Source organism: Carya illinoinensis, chromosome 14 (assembly GCF_018687715.1).
Source record: "Carya illinoinensis cultivar Pawnee chromosome 14, C.illinoinensisPawnee_v1, whole genome shotgun sequence".
In the NCBI taxonomy this organism is placed as follows: domain Eukaryota; kingdom Viridiplantae; phylum Streptophyta; class Magnoliopsida; order Fagales; family Juglandaceae; genus Carya; species Carya illinoinensis.
In genome coordinates this window covers 20,702,151-20,714,609 of record NC_056765.1, presented here as the reverse complement: position 1 = coordinate 20,714,609, position 12,459 = coordinate 20,702,151, and the positions used below count along the sequence as shown (strand labels likewise).

General features: G+C 37.0%; 2 non-coding genes across 2 annotated transcripts; both read right to left on the bottom strand.

Moving 5' to 3' along the window:
- Positions 1-239: 239 nt before the first annotated feature.
- On the bottom strand, positions 240-347 carry LOC122295228. Its single transcript, XR_006237891.1, has one exon. It is a non-coding gene; the product is annotated as a small nucleolar RNA R71 (small nucleolar RNA).
- Positions 348-3,903: 3,556 nt separating this feature from the next.
- LOC122295316 lies at positions 3,904-4,011 on the bottom strand. Its single transcript, XR_006237971.1, has one exon. It is a non-coding gene; the product is annotated as a small nucleolar RNA R71 (small nucleolar RNA).
- Between the last annotated feature and the right edge of the window lie 8,448 nt (positions 4,012-12,459).

The following is a 12,459-nucleotide window of genomic DNA, read 5'->3' as shown; positions in this document are numbered from 1 at the left end:
ACTTTTCATGGCTTGGAAAATGAAAATCCATATGTGCACATTAGGGAGTTTGAGGAAGTAGTTGCGACTTTTCATAGTCAAAATGCAACTGATGACATTGTGAGACTTAAGTTCTTTCCTTTCTCTTTGAAGGATAGAGCTAAGAGTTGGCTATACTCATTGAGACCACGATTTATTGGGTCATGGAATGAGATGACTCAGGTCTTCTATAATAAATACTTTCCCCAACATAAGACCAATACTTTAAAAAGGCAAATCTCCACATTTGTACAAAAGGACAGTGAGACTTTGAATCAATCTTGGGAGAGATTTAAGGAGCTATTGAGTATGTGTCCTCACCATGGGTATGAGAATTGGCGCTTAGTGAGCTATTTTTATTAGGCACTTACACCTAGAGAGTGTCAATTTGTGGAGATGATGTGTAATGGTGAGTTCTTACAGAAAGATCCTGATGAGGCCATAGAATACCTCAATGAGCTTGCTGAAAAAGCTCACACTTGGACTGGACCTAGTGCTACTGAGAGCACAAATAGGTCACGACCTGCAGGAAACCTAAATGGTGGTGGAATTTACCATCTCAGAGAAGAAGATAACCTAAAGGCTAAGGTTGAGATGCTCACCAGGGAGCTAGAGGCGTTGAAGACTAAGGACTTAAAGCCAACACACGTGGCTAATCATGCAGAGTCTTTTGGACGATGTTTTGTGTGTGGTGGGGTAGATCACCTTCCCCAAGAGTGTCCCACATTTGCTGAGATGAGAGGGATGTATGAGGAACAATGTAATGCTTTAGGTATGTATATGAAGCCTGTTGCACCTTTCTCTGATACCTACAATCCTGGGTGGCGTAATCACCCCAATTTTAGCTGGAAGTCTGAAAACTAGCAGCCTGCACAACCCCCTAGATCATATCCTGCACCATATCCTGCACCTTCATCTTCTAGGAGTCCTTTAGAAGACACTTTGCATGCTTTTATTGAGGCATAGAGTAAAACTAATCAAAAGTTTGAATCTTTGATTATGCAGGTTGTTGAAGAAAACAAAGAGATAAAGGTTCATATATCCAAGATAATGAGCTCCTTGAGTGTGAAAATACACGTAAAAGCGGGTCATCACATGGGCCATCCTGGTTTAGTTCTAGCTTTGGACCAATTGGCACCATGAAATCTGTCTTTCACTTCATTCTTCCTATTGAAACCCGTACACAACATTCCATTGGTTTCCTCATGCCCAAGAAGTGCCACATGCCCCTAAGGTGCTCATCTAGCCATTGTTATGTTTCTAACTTGACTTAAGGGCATTAATCAACTTAAAGATGATTAGTCATCTCTAAACCATGTTTGAGCTCAATTTCCTTTTTAATTCTTTCTAGCCATTTTGATCAGTACCATATTGCCATTATTCTTTTTTTTCATCATTCTTAGATTGAATTAGAAGATTAGTCTAGATCCATCATATGTCAATTGAAGCAAAGCCATGTCATTGCCCAAATCACAACGAATCGGAACCTGGGTGCAGTTTCATGTGCTTCGCTACAAATCTTCCCCTAACCAAGGCATTTTAGACCAATTTCTCAAGGGAAAATTCCTCATTTACACTCTACTTGGACCATTTCGGATTAGTTCCAGCTTTGGATGAATTGGCTCCAAGAAACCCATCTTTTATTTCTTTCTTCCTATTGAAGCTTTCATACATCGTTCCATTGGTTTAACTCAAGTCCAAGAAGTGCCACATACCACTAAGGTGCTTATCTAGCCATTGTTAGGCTTCTAACTTGAGTTAAGATCATTAATTAAGTTAAAGGTTTTTAATCATCTCTAAACCATGTTTTGAGCTGAATTTCATTTTAAAGTATTCTAGTCGTTTCGATCTGGACCTTTTTGATATTATTGTTGTTTTACATCATTCTTAGATTGATTTAGAAGATTATCCTTGGTCCATCACATGTCAATAGAAGCAAAGCCATGTTTATGACTATGCGAAAGTGCACCCTAAATATCCTATTATTGGATTAAAATGCTAAAATGTGAATAGAAATCATAGAAATTAATGTGTATTCTTAAATTGAGTTTCTATTTATGTTAGGATACTCCTAACCAGCTTTTTATGTTTAATTTCAGAGTTTATAAAAGAGCAAATCAAGTCCAATCAAATTCAAAGGAGGACATTCATGGGGTTTGAGAGCAATTTGGAAGAAAAGGAAAGGTAGCCATATAAGTGATTTTCTCATCTCTTCAAATCTGCCTCTTGTGCTTCTCTCCCTCCCCTATTTTGTCCTAATGATATGCTTATATAGGGTAGGAAAGAATCCCTAATGTCCTCTTAATTTCCGCATAAAAAAATCGCCTAAATTTTAGGACTCATTTTGATAGCCATATATGCCCTTCAGGATTTCGAATTTGGAAATCCTTATTAGAGACAAAGTTACAGCCCTTTAAGATCACTTTCTAATGCATTAAGAATTGCATTAATCCAATATGTGAGTAAAAAGTTACAATCAAAAGACTAAAGTATGTCCAGACTGTCTCCTAGTGAATTCTGGACTTGGACTTGTGGTTTCATTTTGTGATTTTCTTTTTCTTTGCACATTAGATGGTATTTTTAATTTATTTATTTGATCTTCAATTACTAAAACTCTTTTCTTTTATCATTTACAATTCATCGTTGATTTTTTTTCTTTGAATAATCATAGAATTTATTCTATTTATGGTTTTAGTCATGCTTTTTCTATTGAATGGATTCGTTCTTTGATTATTTTTGGATTAATTATTTATCTATATTGATTTAATTTTTTACTGCAATATCGCTCCCTGAGTATATTGTCATTGTTGGATTTTCTCAATAAGGATAGTAATTTACGTATTTTAAAAGTGGTGAATGATTTTTCAAAGGGTTACATTTGATTTAATTTTGGTTTATAAATCTATACCTTCCGATTGGAAATTTCGGGAATTAAGTTCCTAATTGAGTTATCCAGTGAATTAAGAATAACTAAAATACCGGATTTGTGCAAGGAATTCTCGATGCTCTACTGTTTGTCAAATTTGAGTACTTTTTTCGTTAATCACTTTACTTCATTTTAATTTGCATTTAAAATTAATCTTTGTTCTCTATTAATTATTTAATATTTTTATTTAGTTTCTTTGTTCCTTCTGCTATTCTTTTAATTTGTCTCCATGTGAAATCGACACCCCAAAGTTGTGCTACAACTACCGCATTATTTTTTGGTTGTAATCAAATTTTGACGCCATTGGTGGGGAGACAATAGAAAAATTGTGAGATAGTTTTTCTTTTCAGCAATTTGTAAAGGCGGTAACTTCATTCCCTCTTTTATATTGCTGCATCTTTATTTTATTTTCGTAATCTTTTTGTAATTTTTTTTTTTTTAAGTTTTGCATTTTTCTCTACCTTGCATACACAGGTATAGAGACGCTTTGGGTCGGTTTGCTTGTAGATCTTTGTTAGAGTTAGAGTCAGAGCCTAATTTTTCTAATCATTTGTTTGATAATTTTTCTAATTCTGAGGAAATGAGTGAACATGAAGATCAACCCACTAGGACCCTTTAGGATTTTTTGCACCCTACATACACAGCCACACCATCATGCATCATATTTTCAGCTAATACTCGCCAATTGGATTTTAAAACAGGGATGATACAGTTACTCCTTACTTTTCATGGCTTGGAAAATGAAAATCCATATAGGCATATTAGTGAGTTTCAGGAAGTAGTTGCGACTTTTCATAGTAAAAATGCAACTAATGACATTGTGAGACTTAGTTCTTTCCTTTCTCTTTGAAGGATAGAGCTAAGAGTTGGCTATACTCATTAAAACCACGATCTATTGGGTCATGGAATGAGATGACTAAGGTCTTCTTTAATAAATACTTTCCCCAACATAATACCAATGCTTTAAAAAGGAAAATCTCCGTCTTTACACAAAAGGACAATGAGACTTTGTATCGGTCTTGGGAGAGATTTAAGGAGCTATTGAGTATGTGCCCTCACCATGGGTATGAGATTGGTGCTTAGTGAGCTGTTTCTATGAGAGACTTACACCTAGAGTGCGTCATTTTTTGGGGATGATGTGTAATTGTGAGTTCTTACAAAAAGATCCTGATGAGGCCATAGAATACCTCAATGAACTTGCTGAAAAATCTCACACTTAGACTGGACCTAGTGCTACTGAGAGCACAAATAGGTCCCGACCTGTAGGAAACCTAAATGGTGGTGGAATTTACCATCTTAGGGAAGAGGATAACCTAAAGGCTAAGGTTGAGATGCTCACTAGGGAACTAGAGGTGTTGAAGACTAAGGATTTAAAGCCAACACACGTGACTAATCATGCAGAGTTTTTTGGACCATGTTTTGTGTGTGGCCCTTGCCAAAGAGTGTCCCACATTTGCTGAGATGAGAGAGATGTATGAGGAACAATGTAATGCCTTAGGTATGTACATAAAGCCTATTGCACCATTCTCTGATACCTACAATCCTGGGTGGCATAAGCACCCCAATTTTAGTTAGAAATTTGAAAACTAGCTGCTTGCACAACCCCTTAGATCATATCTTGCACCTTCATCTTCTAGGAGCCCTTTAGAAGATACTTTACATGCTTTTATTAAGGCACAGAGTAAAACTAATCAAAAGTTCGAATCATTGATTATGCAGGTTGTTAAAGAAAACAAAAAGATAAAGAGTCATATATCCAAGATAATGAGATCCTTGAGTGTGAATTGACTCACTCAAAAATGAGTAGCACTAAAGCTATCCCAAGTGCAAGAGAATGTCGTGTAATAATTAGGAATAAATTCCTAGATCGTCTCCTCAGGGAAAGTTACTTAGAAATCAAACTCGTTGAAAAAGGTGAAAAACTTCACAAAGAGAAAATAAAATGATGGTATGTGCAATGGATGGAAAAGGGTACTAGTCATGGACTAGATTCATGTTTTAGATTTTGATTGTTGGATTGGAATATAAAGGACTAATAAATTAAACTCAGAAATTAATAAAACCAAATTAAGAATTAAACTAAATTAGAAAGTAATTGACAAAACATGAACTAAAAATTGAAAATGCCCAAAACCAAGATTCTAGAATTCATCTTTGTAATTAAATCACAAATTCTCAAAATAACACATAACAATTGTAATCACTATTAAATGAAAACTTAAGGAAGTGAGAAAAATAAATAACACGAAATAAGTAAACAGAAAATAAATTACCCTAACTTCTAATCTAAACAAATCTCAAAAGTATTCCATAAATTTTAAACTGAAGTTAAATAAAATAGGGAACGAAAAGTCTAAACGAAAACATCCTTTCACTATTCAATTGAAATTCAAAACAAAAAGGAAACAACTTCTCACGTATCACTCTTGAAAATTAATCTCTAAACCTTTAATGAAAACTCTAGAACAATTCCTCTACTCCCCACGTATGATGTTTCAGAAAAATCAAAAACAAAAACAAAAGCTTAAAACCAAACCTTTCTTGCAATAAATTAAGGTAACACAATTAATTAAAACTTCTAAAACAATTTCTTTTATTGCATGAAACAAAATAGCACACTTGATTAAAACTTCTAAAATAATTTCTTTTTGTTGCATGAAACAAACTAACAATGAAACAAACTAGCACACTTAATTGAAATTAAGGTATTACACTTAATGAAATAAAATTCTAGAACAATTCTTAATACACTTAAAAACTATAAAACAACAAAACATTGAAGCTAAAAGGTGAAACAAAATTGTCGAAAACAAAAAGGAGCTAATTCTTTCAAGTACATAACAAAGAAATAACAAAAGTAGAAAATTGTAGTTGTGTGTTGTAAGTTGTAGATGTCTAAGTTTTGAGTTGTGTCTTTGTTGAGTTCGGACTGCATCCTTTTATAGCCAAACATCTTGGCTAGTTGCATCTCACATTCAATTGGTTTCACACTTCAATCTTGCATTCACACTTAATTGCATTCACACCTCAATTGCATTCAATCTTTTATTGCCGCCTCTTGCATTCAATCTTTTCCTTAATTTAAACCAAGCAACCAAGTCCAACACGGTTCTTCATGCCTAACTTCATGCCTAACTTGTTAAAAATTCATACACGGTTCTTCTTTGCCTCGAAATCAAATTAACCAGCCGACTTCTCCTATCTCCTCTTCAATCTTTTTTTTTTCAATTTCAGCACACATCACTCACCCACCTACTGCTTCTCTCTACACGTCCAGCACAACATCTCAGCACAACATCTCTCTCTCAACTCACACTTAAATAATCTGCACCGACACAACCCCTTCCAGCACAACACAACTCCCTACACATCTCCCTCTCTATTTCTAGAAATTGCCCACCGATTGCCTTTTGGCAAATGACCAATTCACTCCTTAATTCCATCCCCCTTTACGTAATACATGACCACCGACTACACATTTCAGCCAACACCGACTCACCTATTTAGACTTCTCACTCAAACCTTACTCAAACCAAATCAAACACGGCAGTGCATGCACTTTCTTCAATTCTGTCGTCCAGCCACTCTCACATATATATATATATATATCTTTAGATGGCTGCCGCCCTTCCTCCAATCAATTTCATTTCAGCTGAAATCCATCTTCAATTCATCACATGTTCTCTTTCTATCTTCCTTCATTTCGGTGGACAGCAGTTGGTGGACAGCAGTAGCCTTCTTCTTCCAATCCATCACATGCTCCTCACCTTAATTTAGCTGCACCAACCGATATAAGTTAAGCCAAACAAGCAGCCTTCCAATTAATGTATAATTTAGGTGGGTTGGAAATGAGTTGGTGGATTTATTTGAGTGTGAAAAGGGGATCCGTGAGTTTTGAGGGAAATGAGGAATGGGTTGGACGGCAAGTGGGGGCTAGGCTTTGGAAGTTTGGTGGCTTGTTGGAGGGCAATGGTGGGTCATGGTTTAAGTGAGCATGATGTGGGTTGATTGGTGTGGCCGTGTATGAGGTTAGATGGAGTTGGGAGTGTTTGAATGGTGGGAAAGCTCAATACAAAGTATGAACAAGGCATGAACATAATGAACCATGGTATGCACGAAAAATGGAGATGGAGATTAAAAAGAAAACACTCAACAACAAAATAACATAAATGAAAAATTAGCTTGAGCAACTTCCATTCAAAGATGGCAAGAAGTGCTTCTATCTTTTGAGGTTCATGGATTGAACCCAAAAGATGGAAAGATAGCTCAAGAAACTTTATGAACATGAAGAACAAGAAAAACAATGGTACAAACGCAAATGATAATGGAAAGTAAGAAAAATTATGGACTAGAATGCACAGTAATCAATAGTTGGTAGAATTCAAGCAGAAATTCATGCTTTTAATCAATTAAAATCACAACTTTGATTTATCCTTATTAATCATTTTTCCATTTAAAACCAATAATAATGTCATGATGAATTTAAAATACATTGGTTTTAAATAGCAAAAATATACAATATTTCAGCTCAATCACACCCCCCAACTAGCTTTTTGCTAATCCTTGAGCAAAATAGTGAAAATTAATTGAGATGAATATTGCATAAAGATCGAAATTCAAACAAAAACAATCAAACACAATTCTGAATTCTCACAAAAGTGACATGTTACTACTCAACCCCCAAGGGTTATACCCACCAAGACTATCTCAACAATCTTTCACATAGAATTAAGGCAAATATCTCAGGACTTAAATGTGTGTGTGGAGCTAAACTAGTTGTGTGTTCCTCATTACTAGCCATGATTTGTCATAGGATTTTTATTTTTTTTTCAACCTTAAGATTAATCATTGCTGATTCTAACTACCTCAAAGCCCAAGGGACTAGCAGTTTTCATGCCAGCTCTGTTTTTAAAGGTTGGATATTCAACCCCCTAAGTCTTGGGTAACTGTTTCTAGCCTTTTTTACTTAGGAAAGTTCACTAAGTTTCCTTTATTATTATTATTATTATTATTATTATTATTATTTCAATCCTTTCTCTTTTCTTTTCTTTTCTTTTTCTTTTTGGCATGGCTCGGTAGTCCTGCAGTTTACTTCTCCAGTATTAAATCAATGAATGGTAAATAAGGAACACTACAAGCGTAAGCATGTGCAAAATGTCCTTCAAAATTTGCCTTTCGTTCTACAAAAATTTTATCAAGTTTCATCTCAATAAGCATAACATCCTGGTGTTTCAAGCCACATATCAACAAAATATGATGCATCAAAAAATCATGCTCTATGTTTAAGCTTGAAAATAAATCTTCACAAATGATCCCAAATGATCCCGCTCAACTACTCCACCAAGATGCTCAAATTTCACAATTTTTTTTTTATATGTGCACACATGCTACCCCCCAACTAGTGAGAGACATAGTCCTCAATGATTCGAACGAAAGAAAACAAAGTGCACAGAACTAAGCAAGCAAAACAAACAATCAACATGAAATATAAAACCAAAGCAAAAGAACAAATAAAATAAATGCAAGTAAAGAAAACTGTAAAGAAAGAAAAGCAACTTAAACCACTTCCCTGGGGTCTTGCACAAGCAAGATCTCATCATGTGGATCAAAGCTTTACCATAAACTAATAGATAGGGAGACATCCGTAGATTTGTTTTAAAAGTTGTCCTATAAGCCCACAAAGCATCAAGAAGCTTAATCGACCAATCTTTCCTATTAGGATTTACTGTTTTCTCCAGAATGATTTTTATTTCTCTGTTTGCCAATTCAGCTTGCCCATTTGTTTGAGGGTGATAAGGGGTAGAAACTCTGTGTATGATACCATATTTCTTCACAAGTGTAGAAAATGGTTTATTGCAAAAATGAGAACCCCCGTCACTAATGATAACCTTGGGCATGCCAAATCGAGCAAACAAAGATTGTAAAAATTTTAGTACAACATGATGGTCATTGGTTTTGCAAGCGATCGCCTCAACCCACTTTGAAACATAGTCCACAACCAATAAAATATATGTGTTTCCAAAGGAAACCGGAAAAGGTCCCATGAAGTTTATTCCCCAACAATCAAAGATTTCTAAAGTAAGAATGGGGGAAAGGGGCATTATGTTTCTTTTGCTAATGACTCCCAACTTTTGACAAGACTCACATGCTTTACAAAAATTGTAAGCGTCCTTAAACATGGAAGGCCAATAAAAACCGCTTTGCAAAATCTTTGCCACTGTTTTATTTGCTGAAAAATGACCACCACATGCACCCGTATGACAAAATCTCAATACTGAAGAAAACTCATCATTAGGAATGCATCTCCGAATCAATTGATCCGAACAACACTTGAAAAGATAAGGGTCATCAAAGTAGAAATGTTTTACCTCAGATAGAAACCGACGCTTATCTTGGGTTGACCATTCAGAAGGCATTCGCTCAGTCACTAGATAATTGACTATGTCCGCATACCAGGGAGCTCTATCAACCACAAACAGATGCTCATCCGGGAAACTATCATCAAGAGGAAGGCTGACATTTGAAGAAGGAGATGATGACAATCTAGAGAGGTGGTCAACTACCACATTTTCAACTCCTTTCTTGTCCTTAATGTTGATGTTGAACTCTTGAAGTAATAGAATCCAGTGAATCAAGTGTGGTTTTGCATCTTTTTAAGCCAACAAATACTTAAGAGCAGAGTGGTCAGTGAAAATAGTAACAGGAGAACCAAGAATATAAGCCCGGAATTTATCAAGTGCAAAAACCACTGCAAACAATTCTTTTTCAGTAGTGGTATAATTTTTCTGGGCATCATTCAAGGTTCTACTGGCATAATAAATCACAAAAGGTCTGTTATCCACTCGCTGCCCCAAAACAGCTCCTAAGGCATAGTCACTAGCATATGTCATAATCTCAAAGGGAAGGTCCCAATGCGGAGGTTGCACAATAGGGGCTGTGGTAAGCGACTTTTTCAAGGTATCAAAAGCTTTTTGGCACTCATCACTCCAAACAAATTCAATATCATTTTGTAAAAGAGTGCACAAAGGTTTTGCAATGGAACTAAACCCTTGAATAAACCACCTATAAAAGCCAGCATGACCAAGAAAAGAACGAATATCCCTAACTGTCCTAGGGATAGGAAGTTTAGATATTAATTCAATCTTTGCCTTATCAACCTTTATACCCTCAGAAGAAACAATATGCCCTAATACAATGCCCTGAGTAACCATAAATTGGCATTCCTCCCAATTAAGTAAAAGATTTTTTTCCTCACATCTCTGGAGAATACGTGCCAAATTATGCAAACAACTCTCAAAGGATTTTCCAAAAACAGAGAAATCATCCATGAATATTTCACAAATATCATCAATCATGTCAGAAAAAATACTCATCATGCATTTCTGAAAAGTAGCTGGAGCATTACACAAACCAAAAGGCATTCTAGTAAAAGCAAAAGTGCCAAAAGGACAAGTGAAAGTGGTTTTCTCCTGATCCTCTGGCGCTACAACAATTTGATAATAACCAGAATAGCCATCCAATAAACAATAATATGCATTACCAGCTACTCTTTCCAAAATTTGATCCAAGAATGGTAAAGGAAAATGATCCTTCCTACTGGCTGAATTAAGTTTTCTATAATCAATGCACATTCTCCAGCCAGTAACCATTCTAGTTGGAATCAACTCATTTTTATCATTTTTTATGACAGTTAAACCAGATTTCTTTGGTACCACTTGAGTTGGACTTACCCACTTACTGTCTGAGATGGGGTAAATGATACCTACTGCGAGTAGCTTAAGCACTTCCTCTTTCACGACTTCTTTCATGGTAGGAATGAGCCTACGTTGAGCATCACGAACCGGTCTAGCATCGTCTTCAAGATGGATTCTGTGGGTACATACAGCGGCATCAATGCCTTTAATGTCTGCTATTGTCCAACCAATTGCACCTCGATGTTTTCTTAATACTTCAATCAACTGGGCTTCATCCTTCTGATTTAGCTTTGAGGAAATCACCACCGGAAAAGTGCCTTCTTCAGGTCCAAGAAATGCATACATTAAATCTTGAGGAAGCGGTTTCAGTTCCAACTGAGGAACTTCTTCCTCTGAAGATCTAAGTATGTCTGGTGGTGGTAGAGCTTCGAACTGGGGTTTCCATCTTGCTCCCGCAAATTGTACTTCAAGTGGTAAAGATGAATCTGCAAAACAATCAAAAAAATCAAAGTCATCTTCATTGATATGATCAATTTTCTCATCAAGTAAAAATTCAGGTGTCTGAAAAATATAATCATCATCAGAGAAAGGAGAAGTTGAGCAAATAAAATCTGTTGGTGTCAAACTCTCCATAGCATTCAAATCACTTGTGTCATCAAAATGTGCTGGCATCTCGCCATTATCCCAGATAATGGCCCAAACCACCATTTTCCCAGAAAATGGATCAAAAACCTCAGAAACCAAACATCGCCATTTTCCCAGAAAATGGCCCACATCTGAAAACCATAAAAACAATCCGGTTATGCATGCACCATGATCTCCCCTAGGGATCACCCGCACACCCTGACTCTGTGCCACACCGCAGGTAACGACTACGCATGTGACACCTAAATGAGCGATGCCCAGACTCGCGCCTCACGCGTACCTGGCCGGGCCATCCTCTAGTCCCCGCCACTCTAGGGACCACGGAGTCGACACGACAGCGTTACCATATCGTGCGATCCGATCATCGCCCTGCGACAACCCAGGGGATGTCACTCAGTTTTATCCACTCCCGAGTGACCAGAGGAGCTCCACCGAGATAATAACCCATCCCGGCTTGGGCTCGTGAGACACACGCACCCAAAAACCATTTAAGCCAATAAAACAGGATTTTCTCAAATTAAAATAAAATACACATGTATGCAATATGTAACGGCTCACATAACCAAGCAATCACATACAACCAAAACCAAGCACTCCGTCCTCAAACCATCCAACCCCCGAACTTCTCGGACTTAGTTCGGAATCAGCCAACCAACAGATAAATATTTATTGAATGAGAAAAATATATTTAAATCTACAAGTAAAGTTTGGAAAATACTTACAACGCTATATGGTATTTTTAGAAAACACTCGGGGTTGCAAACGGCGGAAGGAAAGCAACGTAACAGTGCAAATTCATTGTGGCCGTGGGTTGTAAAATACCCACTTTTGAACGGGGACAAACCAAGGCTCGGGATTGATAGCGAATGGCCTTGAGATATTTATGAAACTAAGGGAAATGAGTTTTGGCCGTGGGTGGTGGTGGAAATGGCAGTCGAAGGCCAAAAAGGGGCTGAACGGAGTTGAGCTCGTGGGAGCTGCTCTGGCAACGGATCAAGGCCAGAAATGGGTGGTTTAGGTCGGCAAGAGGTAGGGGAAGAAGCTGTGAAAAGATGGTGGCCGGAGGTGGTGTGACGGTGTTGAAAACAGTGAAAAACCGTATAGCTTGGAGGAGCTCGTGGTGGCTAACGGTGGCTCGGATGGAGGTGAAACTTGGTGGGGATGTTCACCGGTGAG